Source organism: Periplaneta americana, chromosome 2 (genome assembly GCF_040183065.1).
Source record: "Periplaneta americana isolate PAMFEO1 chromosome 2, P.americana_PAMFEO1_priV1, whole genome shotgun sequence".
Taxonomy (NCBI): Eukaryota; Metazoa; Arthropoda; class Insecta; order Blattodea; family Blattidae; genus Periplaneta; species Periplaneta americana.
Window position 1 is genome coordinate 116,074,300 of NC_091118.1, and position 21,851 is coordinate 116,096,150.

At 35.3% G+C, this 21,851-nt stretch overlaps 1 protein-coding gene across 4 annotated transcripts in view; it reads right to left on the reverse strand.

Moving 5' to 3' along the window:
• The window catches only part of LOC138694529 (beta-1,3-galactosyltransferase 5-like), a 270,652-nt gene that overhangs the window by 100,127 nt on the left and 148,674 nt on the right, over positions 1-21,851 (reverse strand). For 2 of the 4 annotated variants that reach the window (XM_069818344.1, XM_069818343.1), the window contains exon 2: positions 5,142-5,249. The exons of the other annotated variants lie outside the window; for them this stretch is intronic. The gene's annotated coding sequence lies outside the window, so the exon portion shown is untranslated. The remainder of the gene's footprint in view (positions 1-5,141; positions 5,250-21,851) is intronic. 4 annotated transcript variants of the gene reach the window in all.

The following is a 21,851-nucleotide window of genomic DNA, read 5'->3' on the forward strand; positions in this document are numbered from 1 at the left end:
ACTTCCTAGCAAGATACCCAATCCCGTGACATTCAGTGAAAAAAACGTATCACGGAATTAGGGATATCACGAAATTAGGCAACGTTACCCTACACCTCCGATATTATATATTACATTGAAATATTTCACTTTCTAACGTAATAATTTCTCCCGAAACCCCTCAAACCCACCTCCCATTTGCACGGCTGTTTGAGTATAAGTAAAACAATGCAATAACGTAATTGGATATCCAGACACTAATCACATAAAAGCTATACGCATATTTCAACTCCTTCAAGTGTTAATTAATGCTTCTCACACAGTCATATATTCTTCACAGGATGGTGACGAAAACTTTTCTATAATGCAGATAGAAAATAATCCCCTTTTAAGGTATTTTGTAAAGTATTGGGTGTTCCACAGATGACCTATGGCTTAGAAATTTGTAATCTTGCCAACAAAAATAGGTCTACATGATAATTCACAAAGAAAGGTCATAACTTTAGACTTTAGGGTAAGAGTAGTGAAGTCATTTTGAGCGAAGAAAGTTCATATAAACATGTGTTAGTTAGCTAGTCTACAACATCCAAGTTGACACGAGAGACACTTCATCTCCATTTGGAACGCCATAGCACGCATAAAGAATAGCCACGAAGAACTAGCTCGAGCAACCAGTGCGATTCACACGCAAGAGGTAAAGTGTATCAATGCAGAGAGGAGCGTCCTAGATCATATACACCCAGATTGCTCGGCCTTATAGCCTTTGACGGTAACAATTTTTGTCACGTTTACTATGCTGCCATCTAGTTGTTACATAAGAAGCCACGTCATAACTCTCATTTGAATTGGTACTGCCATCTTGTGTTCGTTTACGGCGGACGGGTGGCGATCCTGGCGGTTGTTCTCTTCAAAGTGCTACCGATTTTAACATAAGGATGAACTATCTGTTACATATATGATCTAGGGTAGCGTCTGTAAACTCCTGTACTCCGACTTCAAGAACGTAGGCCTACTCTTATGTATCTATGAACAGAACTTGTAAATATTCTAGCTAAGTATCTTTAAACGTGATTTTGAATGATGTTAGCGTACCTAATTTTGTTTTTGAGAAGCCAACAGCCGTAGCTCCGTCATACTTCGAAATCGGACTTACGTTTATGAGAACATTTTTATTCAGCAATGGTCCAAATATTTTATCCTAAAGTTATGCCGTTTCTTCAAGAAGCATCCTGTGAAAAAAACAAGTACTTTGAAAAGAGAATATTACTTTAACTGGTTCTGATCCAGTATTGTTGCACCAGATTGAGGAACACAAAATATCGCAAAAAAATAATAAAATAATTTTGAACACAGGTTAAAGAAGAAAATGAAAGAAATTTATTTTGTGACGGCCAGAATCCGACTCCATCGATCCCAAATTGGTGTCTTTCTTAAATATCTGATAATAAAGTGGAAGCTAGAAAGAACTCCTGTAGAATACAAATGAAGACGTTGTGGAGACGTAGCTACTAGTAGGCCTATCGAAAAGTAAGAAGACGGAACAATATACCTCTTTCTTTCGTTACGAGATTGAACTGAGTACCTCCGTGGTAAAAGGTTGGCTGTAACATGTTGCCCAAGTGTTACATCCAACCTTATTCTACGGAAGTACTCAATTCTTATCTGACCTTGTCATTGCCAGTGGAGCTACTTTTCACTGCCAGTAAGTCAACTTGTCACTAATCTCATCCTTCAGCATACTCTACGTAAGTTTGTCTCTGACAGTGGGACTACTTGTCACTAATTTATCTCATCAAATTCTACCAAACTTTGTCACAGACAGTGGAGTTATTTGTCACCGACAATTTTTCCATTACTCCATATTTGGTTTAAATGTATAATATTATTATTAATTTGCTGACATATTATGTTTTATTTATACAGTCTAGAGCAGCGGTCATCAGTACAGTGTACCCTCGGGCTAGCATCTCTTACCCGCGGATAAGAGAAGCACTAGCGTGCATCCGTGGCTGCTGGTGGGTATGCTTCTCCCTTTCCCTTCTGCACGACAGTGCATATTGTGATACACTCCTTAGCCGTTATCCATTTCAGCGAGTGCTGACGACCACTGGTCTAGAGTATACGTAGATATAAATAAATAACGCTGTTAAACTTTATATAGACTAAAATTTTAGTTTATATATATATATATATATATATATAGGGGCCTATATATATTGTTCCTTGTGTCCCTTCCTCCCAAAAAATATATAGGCTACATCTAGCTACATCTTTACAGAATTTAAAGTATTATAAATAAACCAATTATGTAATTTAATGTTATTGACTTATTTTCATAAAACCGGGAAAATCTTGTAATGTATGTTCTCATAAAATGCACTAGACAGAATGACACAGTAGTGTTAAAAAAATTAAGATGTAAAACTGCTACAGGAATAAAACATAGTGCAAATTTAGACCCAAGACATTACAACAAAGTCATACAAAAATTCCCTATCTTGGTAAAGCTAATATTAATTATTTTTAAGAGAAAATTAAAATTCATCTTTCGGATCTATCCAACAGAAATTTGTTTCTAACATCTTTTTAAATCTTAAATAGTAGGGTACAACAACTCTTTTCTTTTTTCGACACTACACATCTGTTCTAAGATTTTTTTTACTTCATCTCCGAGCATGAATTATGCCCATTCAGAAGGTATAATTACTTTGTCGTTTTTGCGTTTATTATTAAGTTAGTTTAGTTATAGGTTAGAAATTAATTTAAGTTATTTATTTATCTATGTTTAAATTATTTTATAATTGTGTCCTTGTGTTTTATAACATGTTTTTTGTGTAATAATACTCGGTATATTTTGTACTTGTATTTGTAAATTAATTTGTAATCTGTAATAATATTATGAATATTATTAAATAAATAAATAAAATATTAGAAACACTAGACAAATGACACTTTTATTAGACTACTAATTAATTATAAATTAAGAACTACCAATGCTGGAAGACGAAATAAATAGTAGGCCTATATAGTAGTAATCTGACCTATACAATAATATCACAGCCCAGTGGGCTAAACCGTTTGGTTTATGATAATGGTTATAACAGGCAGAGTGCATTATGACGTCACTTGTCTACTTCCGTCCCAACGCACTCAGCACCTGCTGTTATCCTCTGGGACGTACTTGCTAATTGTCGCGGAGGAAGTCAGCAGACGGAAAGGGAAGTAGTTTGTGCAAGACAGCTCTGAGACCGAATATGCTTTTAGTTTTCTTTCCCATTATATCTTTCATTTTCTCAAAATGTGAAATACGGCTATAAATAGAAAGTACTGTGATGATTCAAAACATCGACTTCTATTAAAAAAAAAAACGCGCTTTTATCATTATTCATGCCGAAAACTGTGGATTTTCGGCACGTGATCTATTTTTCTACGTAGAGCGACTTCTTGTACACTAATATATGAGTTTGGTTCGTATTCAATGCCTACGAGTTAATGCACCCTGGAATTATTAATATGAAGTGCATTTTACAAAATAAATTAGATACTACAAATGGTGATTAAGGCCTATTCAAAACCATCTCTAACAATTTTAGTCTTAGTTTCTGTTTTCCACGTAAATTAAAATATAAATGAAACAGTGAAGTTAGATCCAAAGATGAATTACGCCTCAAAACGAGAATTTCATTAAAAAAAATTAGGGCTTAAAGAGACTAATATAACTTATTTTTTAAATGTGATGAAGGATGGATAGAACAGAGATAAATTCTCTCCGGCACCGGGACTCGAATCCGGGGTTTCAGTTCTACGTGCTGATGCTTTATCCACTAAGCCACACTGGATTTCAGCTCCGATGCCGGATCGAATCCCCCTCAGTTTAAGTTCTACCTCTCAGTTTTCCCTTTGGTGGCCTACCCTCATGTGCTGTGTCTCAATATGTGACATTGGCACAATGTCCAACGCACTGTGAACAGAGGTGCACTCATTACGAGTGACCCGACGGAATAAGCGCCGTCTTGTATCACTAAGTGATTACTTACGAATATCATATTATTATGATGTACCGAAGTACATATGATATTTCCGTGCAGGATTTCTGCGTTATCATATGATGAAGGATGGATGGAACGGAGAAAAATTGTCTCCTACACCGAGACTCGAATCCGGGTTTTCAGCTCTACATGATGACGCTTTATCCACTAAGCCACACCAGATTCCAATTCCGATGCCGGATCGAATCCCCTCAGTTTAAGTTCTACATCTCAATTTTCTCTTTGGTGGCCTACCCTCATGTACTGTGGACAAAGCGTCAGCACGTAGAGCTGAAAACCCGGCTTCGAATCCCGTGCAGGAGAGAATTTTTCTCTGTTCTATCCATCCTTCATCAAATGATAACGCAGAATTCCTGCACGGAAATATCATATGTACATCGCTACATCATACTAATATGATATGCGTAAGTAATCACTTAGTCGGATCCCGGCCACTTAGTCACTCGTAATGAGTGCACCTCTGTACACAGTGCGTTGGACATTGTGCCACTGTCACATATTGTGTGACATAGTACATGAGGGTAGGCCACCAAAGGGAAAACTGAGAGATAGAACTTAAGCTGAAGGGATTCGATTCGGCATCGGAACTGGAATCCGGTGTGGCTTAGTGGAAAAGCGTCAGCACGTACAGCTGAAAATCCGGGTTTGAGTCCTGGTGCCGGAGAGAATTCTTCTCTGTTCTATCCATCCTTCATCATATGAAAACGCAGAATTCCTACACGGAAATATCATATGTAGAGGAGAGTCGGGTAGTATCGGACATCGGGTAGTATCGGACAGTGCGTTTCTTTCATCTACCACCATATGGTAGTACCTGAATGACATGGTTACGTTTCTCTATGCGACATACAGAAACGTAACCATGTCAATCAGGTACTATCATCGTGTGGTAGATGAAAGAAACTCACTGTCCGATATTACCCGATGTCCGATACTACCCGACTCTCCCCTACTTAGATACATCATAATAATATTATTTTTAAAAACTAGCTTATCCCCAGTCGTTTAACTCAAAATAAACTGTAAAAAGTGACACACGTATCAAGTTCCTTATGAGATACATAAAAAATGGCATAATTTCTAGATGAAGCAAATATGTATTAAAAAACCAACCACGAGATCTCCTCTTCCTAGCTAGTACGATGCAGCGGGTGTCCTCTAGCAGGTGGATTCTAGCATTGATTGGATGGCGGAAACACAAGCTTGTCCATTGCATCCAATCTGAAAACATACAGTAATAGACATTACCGCGTGTGTACTTCAGTTTATTTCTACGGTGTCAAGAGTGTTGTAGACGGCTCTCAAAATATGCCGACAATCCTAACCGGATCTCTATCTGTGAAACGGCGTTTCCACTTTCGCAAATGCACAGGAATAATGAGGCAAAACAACAGTTCCCAGTTAGGCAGATATGCGCAAGGCGACAGGTAGGAATAGAATGTGCGCGCACGGCCCCTGCACAAAGTATGCGCGAGTCTCCCACAAATATTTGTTTAGTTTTGGTGCAGTTCGAACAGTTTAAGATTATTATTATTATTATTATTATTATTATTATTATTATTATTATTATTATTATTATTATTATTATTACTATTATTATTATAGATTTTCTATATGTAGGAGTGTGATGGAGTGGTCTACTGAGAAAAGTATGCAGTCCATTGAGAACTATAAAACTGTCTTTGGCGGACCTCAGTTCCGATAAGGACCATCAGAAAGAGGGGGGGGGGGAGATGTCCGTCAATTTTTGTCAGGAAAGCTTGGGTTGGGAATTAGAAAATTTTGAAAAAATGATTTTTTGGCCAGCTTCACTTCTTCAATCGTGATTCCAGTTTCATATTTTGCATTGCTCTCAAAATCAGGGAAGCTTATGAAAAATCACTTCTTCAATTTGTTTTAAGAAGTATACTTTCCATCTGCCAATGATCACAGCATTCTTTTGCTAGACTCGTGGACCAGTTACCGAGATAGGCTATAGAAATAATAACTCCAGAAGGTAAAACGGTGGAAGTATTAACAATTCCAAAGCATACAACTCCGATTGTTCAGCCTCTTGACGTGTATGAGTTTAGGCCTTGGAAAAATTTCATTCGGAAGTTCTCTGATAGTGTTTTGTTCTTGGCACGAATATTATATTGCATCAGAAAGATAATATGATAAAATTGCAGTCCTTAACACAATCAGTTTATATCTCCTAAATATGTAAATATATTTAAATATGGCTGGCATAAAGCTGGGTGAATATCTTAATAAGAAACCTGATAAATTCGTCTCTTCTGTAGGATTATGTATTCACTTTTATATATGTAGAGAAATGCTGTAAAGCCGACTGTGAGAATCTCATTTTTCTGAAATGTTCGTGGTGCAAAGTTCCACTGTGTTTTGAGCATTTTTACAACGATTTCCATTACTGTGATCAGTACAGCGAGTAATTTCAGGTATGCTTACATTTCCTTATCATTTCTTCATAGACTATTCTATAGTCAATTTCATTAGTAGGCTATTATGTATCTGATTTGTAGGCCTAGTTTCCATAACTAATGTTATAATGAAAATTGGTACGTGTAAAACAGTGTCCTTCTGCTATATGAAAGAAATATTTTTACGATTAAAAAAATTATTTATATTCTATTTCTCAAAATCTAAAATGGTGGCAGTTTACTTTGCAGTGATGAAGCGTTTCTCTCATAACTCATAAACTTGTTAACTTTTTCATGTTCTGTCCCGTTTATTTTATTGCTGAAACTCATGTTTAAAATATAATGCTCTTTCAACTACATTCCTTAATAAATAATATATATATTTATTTATTTATTTATTTATTTTGTGTTAGAAGAAGATAATTCTAATTGACCATTTTTTTAAATGATTTTAATTTTCATCAGACAATCTATCAAAGGTAGAGAAGTATCTTGCATCATATTGTAGGTATGACATGCATAAATAAACACAAAAAATTTCATCACAGAATGTTGGATAGTTTTTTAGTTATATGGGAAACGCTTGATCACTGCACAGTGAACTGAATTTTAAAAAATGTCAATTTTTCTTTTTAAATCGTAAAAATTTTTTTTTTTCGTATAGTAGAAGGACATGTTTTAGATTTACTAATTTTCATTATTGTACAAGATGTAATGGAGGAAAAAATGTTGAATATTTCCAAAATTTTACTGCTGTAAGTTGTATCTAACCCTTAAGGAAGTTTTGACACTACGGTACGCATCTCGATACAGCACTGTTTGCATTAGCTGTTATAGCTCTGGATTGAAGAATTTAAAAAAATCATATCTCGAAAATTAGGCCCATTCCGGATGTAGACATTTACACGGAGGTTTCTTACTTCAAATGGAACGTATGGGGGAAACAATCGTGAAAATCCATTATCACTTGGTAAGCCTTCCCTGTTAGTTAGACATGGAATTTCGCGATACCAGCTCTACCCTAGATGAAATAATCGACATCCCTTTATGTCCGTGTTGGGGCACACTATTTTCGCACATTTTTTAATTGCATCTCCAAAGTCTATGTGTGTGGTGTGTGTGTGTGTGCGTGCGTGCGTGCGTGCGTGTGTGTGTGTGTGTGTCAAGAAATAATAAATTGAAAAGGTTGATCCCAAAACTCACTCAGTCCATTTGGCCATTTTTATGATACATACACACAAGACATACAGACATTATATTACATTACATTACTTTTTTTGTGACCTTCATCACTACATTTTAAGTTTCTTTTATTCAAAAACAACGCCAATCCATGTCTCAAAGTTCGTGTTATTGTGCATGTCACTTGAAAACTCGCTTAGTCCGTAGATCGGTGGATAAAAATATAGCCCAGTCCTTTCATAAAAAGGATTGAATGTGTTTTGGGATCACGCTCTTCAATTGTAAATTATATTTACTACATTCGTTCACAGTTTGCCTAAATATTTTGCTACTTCGCTATAGGCTTCAGTAGACATAGTGGGGTGTAAGAAAAAGAACGGGACGTTTATGTCTTGATGCACTCCATGAACTGCGAGTAACTGGTGAAACAGTTTTGGTAAACTTTTAAAAGTTCCATGCAGTGCTGTAGTTGGAAACAAATTTTAGGGGGTACTGTTGAAATATCCTTGATCAGACTAGACTATATGAAGTGGTACTGATCTTCTTTTTCAAGGTTACATTTTCATTATGCAATCTCCTCTGTAGATCTCGTTCCAGATCGCAGCCACAATTTCTTATAAGGCAAGAAATTAAACGCTGACACTGGTGACCCAACAACACATTTTAGGAACAAAAACCTAAAAATATATTTTACTGGAAGAGTATTCATTTTCTTAGTGCAGATATCGTCCATTACAGCAATGCTCATTCACAACCTGCAGTTGAAATTGGAATAGAATCTATAACATGTAACTGGACTCAACATTCATAAACGCACGGAAAGTAACAATATTTCCCTCATCTAGCAAACTGCTAGCATTACACCTGAGCGAGTTTTAAAATTAGCGAATCAGTGCAGCAGAATTCTTGAGGCGCCACATCATAAAATTAGTGTTGTGCGAAGACATCTACGCAAGTTTTGAAATTAGCGAATCAGTGTAGCAGATTTCTCGAGGCTCTATGCCATACACCATTGCGGTATACAAGTTGAAATTAACAAATCACAATTACTCCTGAAGTGCCAGATATGGTTTTCGATAGAACAACGAATGGGCAAGCGTTTAAGGAACAGATACGAGATGCTAGCCGTTACTTTTATGCCAGATAGACTATCATAATCAAAATGTTCTTCAAATAACTAATATCCTCCATTTCAAAGTATATTAAAGCCTATTTAAACATAATTAATATATTTTCGAGTCTATAATATTATGTATCGTGACCAGAATATCGTACGAAATGAAAATATAAAAATTGGAGATTTATCCTTCGAAGAGGTGGAAAAATTCAAATATCTTGGAGCAACAGTAACAAATATAAATGACACTCGGGGGGGAAATTAAACGCAGAATAAATACGGGAAATGCGTGTTATTATTCGGTTGAGAAGCTTTTGTCATCTAGTCTGCTGTCAAAAAATCTGAAAGTTAGAATTGATAAAACAGTTATATTACCGGTTATTCTGTATGGTTGTGAAACTTGGACTCTTACTTTGAGAGAGGAACAGAGATTAAGGTTGTTTGAGAATAAGCTTTTGCCATCTAGTCTGCTGTCAAAAAATCTGAAAGTTAGAATTGATAAAACAGTTATATTACCGGTTATTCTGTATGGTTGTGAAACTTGGAGCCTTACTTTGAGAGAGGAACAGAGATGAAGGGTGTTTGAGAATAAGCTTTTGTCATCTAATCTGCTGTCAAAAAATCTGAAAGTTAGAATTGATAAAAGTTATATTGCCGGTTATTCTGTATGGTTGTGAAACTTGGAGTCTTACTTTGAGAGAGGAACAGAGATTAAGGGTGTTTAAGAATAAGGTTCTTAGGAAAATATTTGGGGCTAAGAGGGATGAAGTTACAGGAGAATGGAGAAAGTTACACAAGGCAGAACTTCACGCATTGTATTTTCACTTGACATAATTAGGAACTTTAAATCCAGACGTTTTAGATGCGCAGGGCATGTAGCACGTATGGGCGAATCCAGAAAAGCATATAGAGTGTTAGTTGGGAGGCCGGAGGGAAAAAGACCTTTGGGGAGGCCGAGACGTAGATGGGAGGATAATATTAAAAAGTAGGCCTATTTGAGGGAGATGGGATATGATGATAGAGAGTGGATTAATCTTGCACAGGATAAGGACCGATGGCTAGCTTATGTGAGGGCGGCAATGAACCTTCGGGTTGCTTAAAAGCCATTTGTAAGTAAGTATAATTTTCCGGTAAGGTAACAGCGAGTTTTTATTTTAGACGGTACGGCATACCGACCCGTATCGGTCCAACTACAACACTAGTTCCATGTAAATATAAAACTTGCGTTTCGTACATAATATATAAATTTTATTTCGTTGAAAACCCTAAAATATTATTTGCATTATCATCCACTAAAAGAAAATCATCCATTCTATTTGACGTTATGTCCATCGATGCTATGGATTCCTGAAATTCACGAAGATAACTAAGTAATTTCGGTAGAACAGAGACTCCTGCATTTTATAATTTTTATCAACCTTAAATCACCTTTTGTTACTACTGCAAGTCTACACAGCTAGTAATAAGTTGTACTAGTTTTCTTGGTCTGGTGCACATATCTTCCACTGCTTTATGCTTCAACTGGTTATTACCTTTTGTCCGTTTAAGTCTTGTTCATTAGGCCCCTCATGTGTGTGTTCGGTCATTTTTATACAATTACGGAATTACTATTGATTAAAATCGCACTAAAATCAGCAGTACACGACCACCTTTGAACATAATTATTCAATCTCTTGTGGAAGCTAAACTTGTGCCCATCGATGATGCATATTGTAAATGTTGACCCCTTTCACTCAGCATAGATTCCATCTCGAGCTAACAGAAATACACAATGAATTATGTATGTCTACCTACACAGTTCTCCCTGCTTTCGCGGATGGATAGATACCACGCCCACCATGACGTCATTTTGGCGAATGAATAAATAGTGCCGTAGAAAGTGGCGTATTCCATGATTCTGCATATAAAAAAACAAGCAGGAGTAAATTTATGTATATACCACATCTCTATTAAACAGGAGGTAATTTACATACATAAAAAAGGTAAACAATCCTCTCCAAAGTAATTTACATCGCCTCATTTTAATGAAATCAATCGCTTATTATCTCTATCGTACTTCTTCCTGCTATCATATGTAGGCTATACTCAATCCCAACCCCTCACGAAAGCATGTTTTAGCTGTAGTGGCAAACACCTTAAAACCTCAAAGACCAGCTGATTTGTAGTTAGCAGGCTTAATGTATATTCTTTACTTGATCAGTGAGCGCCAATTTCAAGAAACCAACACTATTACTTCTGTAATGGAGTTTCCTTTAAACTAATTTATAAAAGAAATACGAAAACATCGCTCATTTGGTTCTTGAAATTAAATACAGAAATGCAAACAAAGTATAAGGTCATTCAAAAGTCACTTCAAATTTCACAGCGTTATAAATACAGGATGAATATCTTGAATATGCTTGATTTTCGATTACTATACTGTAGGTGTTACCAGTACTTGTAAGACCAATGCTCTACCAGTGACACCAGCGAATAGGGATTATAAAGAATGGACAATGAGCGAATTTTCCTGTGTTTTGTTTCTCTGTGCGCCGGCGTTTAGTTCCACTTTCAAGCGCTAGAGGTTAGTCTAATCGAGCATACGCCAGAGTCCGTGGATATCCAGAGTACCGCAATCGTTTGAGCCGGCAAATGCCGACAAATCCGCCATTGCTAGTCCAGCGCGCGCTATGCAGTATACAGTTGCATAGGGAAAGAATGTAATTTAAATGCGAAAAAATGCAATGCTGCTGTGATCAGAACTGTTTACAGAGAACTCAAAAAAGGGCACATTTGTTTTCTCTGTGACAAGGTGAAAGAAATAAGGAAAAAGGAAAGAAGTGACTATAAATATAAAAAGGAACGATCCGCTGCCTAAGCGAGCATACATTGTGAGATTAATGGATGACTGTATTTTGATATTTATTTTTTCAAAATTTGGGCCCTAAAATATTTTTATAAAACCAATCTAGAATTTAAGTTGATTCAGCAATGATATTTCTACATAAAACAAATGAAAGTCACGTACCAATTAGTACAAGTGTCAAATTTTTACCATCTTCTCCCTTTCAAATCAAGCATTTCTGAATTTGATCCTATTTGCTATTTGCAAGAATGACAAAATATATTTGTGAAGTTCTGAATTTATTCTTGAGACAAGATTGTATTGTTTGGCTCGATTAGAAAATACAAAGACCGTAGAAACTAGAAACCGTATTAAGGTTAGACTGATGTGAAATTTCAATTTTCTAAACTATTCTAAGTAGATCTATGAAATTTTGTACTTTTAATTTGTAATTTTAAATTGTGCAAATTTAGGTTTTCAAAAATTGCTACTATTTTGGCCAGAATTTTTGTCTACATACGTGTCAGACCTTCAGAAACGAAACTTACTATACAATTTTCCTCTTTATTTTACTAAAAAATAATTAAACCTATTTAATGCACTAAAAGTGTAAAAACAGAAAAATTCAACTCGAGCGTAAAAAACTTAATATTAAAAAATACCTCTTCTGGCTGATATGCATATAGATATAATCAGGCAGTACATCTCACTTGACGATATGTGTCAGAGGAAGACAATTGTTTGTAAGTATCTGAAGTGTGATTAGTGGAATATGTAGCGAAGTATGCATTGGAGGGGGAAAGAAACTTGCCACCCTACCCCATTATCTCCTGGCCTAGTTTTCTCATGAGTGATGCCTTATTGGTGGTACTTATGAGGTTCAAATCTGTCTTCGGACAATTGACTAAACAACAAGAACAACAACAAAAAAATGAGTGTTAGGTGTAATACTGATAGTAAGTTTTGTTAACAACATATTCAAAAACCTCTACAAAAAATCATGCATGTAGTACAGAATCTGTAGAAAGAGTAGCATTTTTAGCAATGCAAAATTTACAGAAAATTAAAGTGGAGAAAATTGACTTCAAATGTTTGGGATAATAATAATTAACCAGGTCTCTGTCTTTTTTATTTTCTAGGCATTTTGAAACATGTATAACTATCATATTATATACAGAACTTATCCTTATATACACTACCACGCTGTGCACACCTAACTTACACTAGTAAATAAAGATGACTAAAAATTATATAATCTTATGAAAACACTATAATAGATAAATATTATTTACAAATCACTATGGACTATGGACACTATTACAACACTAACAATAAAACTGTTAGAAACTTGCAAATATTTCTTGTATCACAAACAAAAACCAGCATGGAAAACACGTTGTTATGGCTACTAGCAACAAGTGGAATTTTCCTTTAGATAAGAGTTGTGCTCTCCTTTGTAACTTTATATCTTTTAAAGGAAAGCAGCCTTTGAAGTAGGTCTAACACCTGTTGGATTCTATGAAGAAATATTTCGAGAAGTCAAGAAGCTACACTGGCTCAATCGGAAAACTAATATAATAAATAATGTATGAAATATAGCGTAATTTCCAAAATGGTCGCAGAATTCAGAGTGGAGGTCGTGGACGGAGCATTTAAATTAACAGTCAGAGCTCGCAGCCTTTTAAAAATGTGACCCTAAACAGCTGATAGACCGGTCGTATGATCATGAAAATTGGCAGAGGGCATCTTTAGACCATAAATGAATTTTTAAAGATAAAAACAAAGAAACGATTTTTTTTACCAAAAATGACAAAATCTCACATCAGTGTATCCTTGGGGACATTATAATGAAATTACTAACTTCCATACTTTTAAAGCTAAACTCACAAAATGTTTATCACTAGTATATCTGGTTGATAATAACACATGTACAAACTTTCGTCTCTCTCTCTATGATAAGTGGTTTGCACTTTATTAATAACTTAATTATATAGTATATTGCTTAATGCAAAAAGCCCCTTGCGTCACAATTTACATTATTTTTCATTGATATTCATTTATAAGATTCTTTATATACCTTGGAACAAACATTACTATTGGAATTTTCTGTACAGCGAATGGGTAAATTACTAGGAATTTTTATGACTATTAATTTTTTTTATTTACTAAAAAATTCTAGCAATTTACTTATTAATTTTACAACAAAACCTTATAGTAAGCTTTGATTCCATGTATGTAAGGAGCCATGTAAGTGAAAATCACTTAAGAATAATGTCAATTGCAGTGCGACTTTTTATATAAAGCGGTTCAATATTTTAATAAAATAATTAATAAAATGCAAACCACGTATCATAGGCGGATGCAATTTTGTACACTTGTCACTAATAAGCAGATATGCCAGTGATCAAAATTTGGTGAATCTAGTTTCGTAAGTATGGTAGTTATTGGTTTCACTGTTGTGAACTCTTAAAACTAATAAACTTCGAGAAATTTCAGTATAGTGTGCCCTTATATGCGGAAGCCGGAGAGTTTGCACGAGGAATGCAGTTGGAAATGCTTAGATTTATTATTATTTTATTTGCAAAATTGTTGTTTTCATTTGTTACTTGTAATTTATTAAGTTCATGCTGCTGTGATGTTTATGAAGGAGTAGGCTATATTGAACACTTAAATGCGTATTTATGCTGTAACAATTATTAAATGAAGTTTTTATACATTAGTATGTTGACTGATAATAATGTTCTATAATGTGAGAAGATCCTTTAGACGTTTCTGCCCTTCAAATTAAAAATATCTGAATTTCACTTCAAATATTCCTATCCCTAGCGTGTTGAAAAGGACTAACAATGGCGGCCGACTCGGTGATTGCGCTACTCTGTATATCCACGGACTCTGGCATACGCTAAGATAATAAATGAGATAGAGTTGAGACACAGGATCCAAACATCACCTACCTTATTGCATAATCTAGTAACGCTTTGCTTCAAATAAATTCAAGTTAACAGCTTTTCCTTATTTCTCAGTGGCAAACTAGTTGTAATAATATTTTTTTTATATTTCAGATATAATAAATTATATTATAAAATAATATAATACATTATAAAATTAAGTATCGAATTCGTTTAATATTTGTATATAATATAATATAGGTATATGGTTTTACTTCTCATAAGAGTTCTGTTTTTCCATTTTCAGTGCAATCAAATCATTACATAGTTTAATTGTTGATGTCAACATCTCAGCTCTCATTATAAAGGAACTCTAGAGTCTAGACATTACAGTTAATGACGGATTTATTATTTTATGGATCCAATTTATTTTATTTGAGTATACATAATGTACCTAGATGTATTAATTATATGTGTTATATTTCCGCTATGTTGACTGCTAGCTGGTATAATGTCAGCGCCAACTCTAGGGAGAAAGCAGAATCTCACGCTCTAGCTGGCTTGAAGGTAATTGAAATCAGTCCGGCTACATCAAAGATACCGACGCGAAGTGTCCATACTTAATTACCTATACGCTGGTGACACATTACATTCTAGCCCTCAGCTATCTCAAAATCCGCAATTTTGGATGCAACTTTGAAATTTTAAATGGAAAGGGGGTCATGTAGTTATTGAAAATCATGTCAAATTAAAAAAAAAAAAAACAAACAATGGTGCAATCTGTTTTGATATATCTCTAATCGTTGTCAAGTTACTTAAAGATAACTGTCATAACGATACAAACATTAGTTACTGCATTTACAGATATTTTGTAACATGGTACAGTACTAAGGAGGCTTTGGAAAAGGTAGTTTTATGCAATTCTGGTAATTAACTTTTCCTGCTTTATTGTTTGATCAATACAGTGATGCTTTTGTGTGTGTGTGTGTTTTTTTTCTACCTCTAGTAGATATTATAAATTTATAAGTACAACGCTTTAAAGTTTGAAGTGAATTTTGGATGACTTTATAATTATAGTAATGGTTTTTGTTCCAAATAATGTGCCATACCATCCTTTGAATAAAAAACTTGATGTTTCCCTTATGCTCTGAATACGTTCTTTGAATTGTAGTTTAAGAAAAGTACACAGAAGAATATAACAAAGAGCATGATAACTAATTGAAATGTTGCAAAAAGCAGAAAGTATAATGAGAAATTACATATCACAGTTCACTTATTTTTATAACAGCCAATTGTTCCGGGAAGAGAAGAGAATTGTTTGAAGTTTGGCTCTGAAAACAAACACACTGCTGCTTGGGTACAGCGAAGGTGAAAACTAGCGGAGAGTGAATAAAACAGAATGAAAAGTCACCAGCAAAACAGCTGAAAAGCGAACGAAAGGCTCTAGAGCATTGAAAGTAGTAGAAATAAGGCATTGATAATAGCTGGATAAAACGTTGTTTTCAGAACAAGAAAAATGTTCTGTGAGCCTTTTGAAGAGAAAATGAGTCGACCATCAAGAGAGCTCAAAGTTGTTACTGTTCAATTCAGAAGACAAAAGTTTCTTCACTGTTAGAAAATTATACTAATGAGAGGCTTACATTTCCAATTTGAACAAGTTTACTTGCGAGGTGGTGGAAGAAGAAATGCTGCGAAAATAATGCAACGGTATACTTTGGAAAAGAGGAAATTAATATAACAGGGAATTCGAAAAGTAATGGCAACATAGTTGTTTCACACTAAATTTATTTAAGTTATTTTTAGCATTACACGCTTCAAATATAGTCCACTATCATGTCAATAATACCTTGCCAAATTCTTGGGAGATGGCGGACTTCATCTGCAGCATCATTTCTCACTGATCGATCTAAAGCTCTTTGGTTGTCAGCTCTTGATTGAAAGTGAATGCCTCGCTACTATCCTCTTGCAATAGTTCATTGTAGTAGAACTTCTCTCCCATTAGCTTCTTTTAATACCCTAAAGCACCAAATTGCATTTTTTTTTTTCCTCTTGCAACTTGGATTTTTATGGAACAATTACTGAACATTTGTTAGGGTGTATTATATGCTACAAATCAGAAACAATCACCATATTTACAAAATATGGTTACTTCCAGACTTTCAATGTTGCATATTTATGAAATAATTGCTGCTGTATTACGTAGGATAAAGTTGCCTAATACCGTGATACCCCTAACCCCATGATACTTTTTTTTAAACTGAATGTCAGTCAAAGCTTTGCCGTTCGATCATAGCGCCGGACATCTTCCTCGAAAGAGTGCATTTTTCAGCTACTTTTGAGACATCGGTGAACTTTGAAGCAAGATACTCAATCCCGTGATAGTGAAAAAAACGTTTCACGGAATTAGGGATATCACGGCATTAGGCAACTTTACCCTACTACATAATTTTAATGGGCACTACAAGGGGCATTGATTTACAGCATTGTTGCCATTACTTATTGAGTGTCCTTGTGTAAGTCATGGATTAAACGACTTTCTGCTAAATACACGGAAGAATACGTACTTGCAATTCACATTAAAAGATATCGTACTCAACAAGCATAATTTCGCAATTTCATTACTTATGTGACTTAAAATACAGTATGTTAAAATGTTTGAGGAAAAGAGATATTGGTGGTCCAGGGATTTTCTCAGAAGTTAATTTGCTAATTGTGATGGTATAAACTTTACTAACGTGAGACTTCTCACAAAATGAAATAAAACATTAATATTAAACAAGCAAGTCTTTCATATTTGTAAATTTTATGTTGAAGACAGGCCTATTATTTTAACTGAATATATACAGCCTTATTTTTAAACGTTTAGGACCGTATTCATAGACATTCTTAGCGCGGACTTCCGGTGGATGATCAACGAACTAACGTTTTTCGTATTCATAAGCCAGTATTAGCGATAAGATATGATATGAATCCTGTACAAGTAACCAGTCGATAGCCGGGGCTAGTTTAGCACGCTCGTAGCGCGGGCTAGCGAAATGTCTATGAATAGCACCCTTAACTTTCAACGCTGACTAAAACTGTAAATGAATGTTCTAATACCTAAATGAAAGCAAAACTGAAGAGATTTATTTCTACTTTGAAATAACATTTTATATGCACGCACTCCAATAAACATTATGAAAAATATTGTTATTTTGATTATTTCCAATATATTAATTTTACTTTTAACTCTTAATCATTTACGCTCGTGAATTAATATTTATCCTATCGTCGGAGGAAAATGTTTACGTAAATTCAGTGCCTATTGTGAAACCATAAGAAAAGTATGCCTCCTTTGCATGTTAAGGGTATTCCCAGCAATTAAACGATCGGGTCATTTTAACAAAAGAAAATGCACAGACATTAGGAGAAACAATGATATCCAGTAAAAATCCGTCGAAAGCCAAATAATGCTTCATATTGACTTTCCGATGAAGAAATAATATCATGAGAGTGCGCCTCTAATGCAATGTCCATTGCAGTGCACTATAACACTAATCCCCGCTGTTATCGCTAGTGTTTCGCCGGTACAAGATGAATGTGCAAAGGTTCGTTACGTTTCTAGTCTTCGTGCAGGCATCCCACTAGACCAGTCCCCTATGTCACGTTATGAGTCGATGAACGGAGAAATGTTATTAATACAAGAATTGAATGGTGATCAACAGGAATGAAGAAACAGGAGAACCTCGAGAAAAATTCTAACTGCGATCTTCTCCGCCACAAGTGTCACTATGGACATTTCAATGAAAATTTCTAGACCTAATCAGGTCTTGAACCGGAGTCGCCTGCGTAACAGATTGATACACGCCGACACGGAAGGGATCTAATGGAACAGAGAGAAAATACAAGCACAATTCCAGCAGTTGCCTGCAGGGCCCATCAGCATTTTATCGCGCTGCTATCCCTCCCAGGCTGGTTGCTAGGAGACGCTGAGTTTGCAGTCTGGCGGCCTTCAGAAGTTGCACCTGGCCGTTGCAGAGAGGTCAGCGCCCGGACGCCAGACGATCACAGGTTTTTCACCCCGCCGAGCACAACTCCATTCAACTGGACAGCCAAACCCATCTGTTGTCTTCTCACTGATGGATTGAGGTTCGGCTCCCGACAGTTTTTGAGAGATTTTAGGATGCAAAGCAGCTTTAGTTCAGATTTTCCATGTGTCTTCCCTTTCTCTCGTCTTTCTCATTTCATATAATCTATTACAAATAGCCTAATAGTGAAATTTGATAAAAAAAAATTGATAATGAATAATAACACGGGGCATGACTCAGGCGGTAGCGCGTTTGCCTGCACGCTCGGGCGCGGGTTCGAATTCCGCTTGGGCTGATTACCTGGTTGGTGTTTTTCCATGAGGTTTTCGCCAACCGCAATCCATGGCGAATCCTCGGTCTCATCTCGCTATCACCAATTCCATCGACGCTAAATAACTTAGTAGCTGATATAGCAACGTTAAATAACCAAGTAAAAAATGCAACATGGGGGCGGGGTCCACCTCTGTGTGGTAACGTTAGCATGTCTGACCGTGAAAACAAGCGGGTCTGGGTTCAAAACTAGGTTAGGACAAGTTACCTGGTTGAGATATTTTTCCGGGGTTTTTCCCTCAACCCATTCAGAGCAAATACTGGGTAACTTTCGGTGGACTCATTTCGCTGGCATTATCACCTTCATCTTACTTAGGAGTTTTATAACCATAACAGTTGATGAAGTGTCGTAAAATAGACCAAATATAAAAATAACATGGGATTGAAAGCAATTGATTTTTAATATAATGTACAACAGAAAAGAATGGAGAATATGATTTTAATATTTTTAATGCCTCTTCCTATTCGAGTAAAATATAAAATGAATCCTTTATATATAAAATATATGAAACAATGAATACGGAAGACTTAGGTATATTCTGTTATTAGAACTTTGAAAATCCCTACTAAACTAACTAATTTGATTCGGATGACAATGCAGAATACATGTCAAGTTAAAATATTAAATGATTTAATAGATATAATAACTTAATAACCGATCATAATGGTCTCAGACAGGGTGATCCTTTATCACGTATATTTTTTTTTTAAATTTAGAATTAGAAATGGGTGTCCGAGAGGCATAAATGCAAACCAGTTGCACTATTTTTATCAAGCCTGTAGTGTACAACGTTGAGCTTACGCTGATAATATTGATATAAGCAGCAAGAACTCATCCAGTTTTAGAAGAGACTTTCACTGCATTGGAGCTCGCCGCTAAGAAAATGGGGTTGAAATTAACCAGCAAATATAGTGTATCTGACCACTACACATTATCAACAGGCAGCGCATTTTCGTTCCCAAACAAGTTAGGAAAGTTATCGGTTAATATATCCTGGAGTTTTAGAGTTCAACCTTTGACCTTAAATGATTACGTGAGGACGTTACGAAAGGTATAACCTAGCTTCGGCACACAATAATAATGGAGCATGACAACTGTAAGTGGGATTGCTATTAACTGAAATGGTCTGTCCAGCTACTTTTTGACCATATAAACACTCTAACACTGCGAAACTAGCTCTGTACAAAATATTAGTGCTACATATTACAGAAAATATTATTAGATCGATAATAATACTGAACTAGTATATACAATATATATTACAACTTACTTACAAATGGCTTTTAAGGAACCCGAAGGTTCATTGCCGCCCTCACATAGGCCCGCCATAGGTCCCTATCCACTCTCTATCATCATATCCCATCTTCCTCAAATCCATTTTAATATTATCCTCCCATCTACGTCTCAGCCTCCCCAAAGGTGTTTTTCCCTCCGGCCTCCCAACTAACACTCTATATGCATTTCTGGATTCGCCCATATGTGCTACATGCCCTGCCCATCTCAAACGTCTGAATTTAATGTTCCTAATTATGTCAGGTGAAGAGTACAATGCGTGAAGTTCTGCGTTGTGTAACTTTCTCTATTTTCCTGTAACTTCATCCCTCTTAGCCCCAAATATTTTCCTAAGAACCTTATTCTGAAACACCCTTAATCTCTGTTCCTCTCTCAATACAATACAATACAATACAATATATATTATACAACTTAATAGTAAACATGATACACATTAACTATAAATACTCTATATATATAATATACACAAAAAATTCATTTAACGAAATCAACTCCGTTACGGTGAACAAAAACATATAATTCTGAGATTATAAAATTCATATCTTTTACTATAATTGCCAGTAAAAATTTGTTTAAGCTAAGAAAATGTCCTTCCTACGTCATATGACGTTACAGGGACATAATAATAAAAATAATACTTACTTACTTACTTACTGGCTGGTTCATTACCGCCCTCACATAAGCCCGCCATTGATCCCTATCCTGAGCAAGATTAATCCAGTCTCTATCATCATACCCCACCTCCCTCAAATAATAATAATAATAATAATAATAATAATAATAATAATAATAATAATAATAATAGTAATAGTAATAATAATAACAACAATAATAATAATAATAATCAATATACAAATTATCGATATTAACATTTTACACAATATATACAAATAATTCGTTTATAAAAAAACCTATCCCGTTGCAATGAACGAAAACATAATTATATTCTGAGGTTATGAAATGCAAATCTTTTACGAACATCACATAAAATTTGTCATGTGACGTCACAGGGGCATATTAATATTACATTACATTATTATTATTTAATGACCCCATGCGTACCTGCTTGCAATTCGACCTTGCTTACTCATCCATGTGACGTAATAGATGTAGCTACCAGAAGAAACTACTGGATCCGCTGTACGTTTGGGAACGAAAATGCGCTGCCTGCTTATCAATTTTCAGAATATCTTCATAGGAGATTATAAATTTAAAGCTCTAGACAATTTTAACTATTTAGGCTCTCTAATAAACATAAATAATTCCTGCTTAGAAGAAATTAAAAAAATATACGAAGGATAGAAGTGATATCTATAACTTTGCAGATCTTAATAGGCCTAACTTATTCTTTGGATAGAGTACAACAGAAAATTCTAATGCCATATTAGTTCCAAATGAATATTTTTCTCAGAAAGAAATAATTTTCCCGTAAAATGTTTTTCTCGACGAGTACTACCCGTAAGATTCTGATTTTTACTCTCATCGTTAAGGAAACTGAAAAGGAATTATTTATCCCTTTACAGTTTTTCAATAAAATTTGCTGTTTTCTTGCATATTGAATAAATATATTAACTCGCATCGTTACTTCCTGCCATCACGAAGTCTAGCAACCTTACTGGAGTAAAATAAAGGGACGGAACTCTGCTGCTCAGACCAAGTGCGTGCGTGTGTGCTTTCGTGCGTGAGCCGGCGATGCGCTGT